Genomic DNA, 360 nt, shown 5'->3' with positions numbered 1-360 from the left:
CACTAGTAGTAATAGATAGTTCAGTAGTAAAGTGACTAAGGTGAGTAGTAAAGTGAGTAAAATAGTAAAGTAGTAAAGTAGTGAAGTAGTAAAGTGAGTAAGGTGAATGTTAATGTGTGGTCCACTGCGCTTGGGAAGGTGTTGCTCATTTAAGTGACAGTTTGACATGGTGTCTTCTCTCTGTGGGGGAATCACATGGTATTTGTGTATAGATACCCCCCCCCCCTGTCTTTTACATGTTTTAAGTAGAGGCATCAGCCCCCTACTGTTTTTGGCATTGAAGGCCACGTTATTCAATATCAGTGTAAAATAAACGACCGTCTTCTCTACTTCTATCCATCAGATGAGGAGAATGAAGGG

This window comes from Nansenia antarctica, assembly GCF_963989245.1.
Source record: "Nansenia antarctica genome assembly, chromosome: 1".
Classification (NCBI taxonomy): Eukaryota; Metazoa; Chordata; class Actinopteri; order Argentiniformes; family Microstomatidae; genus Nansenia; species Nansenia antarctica.
The sequence above is the reverse complement of the archived record's forward strand: the minus strand, read 5'-3'. Positions refer to the sequence as shown.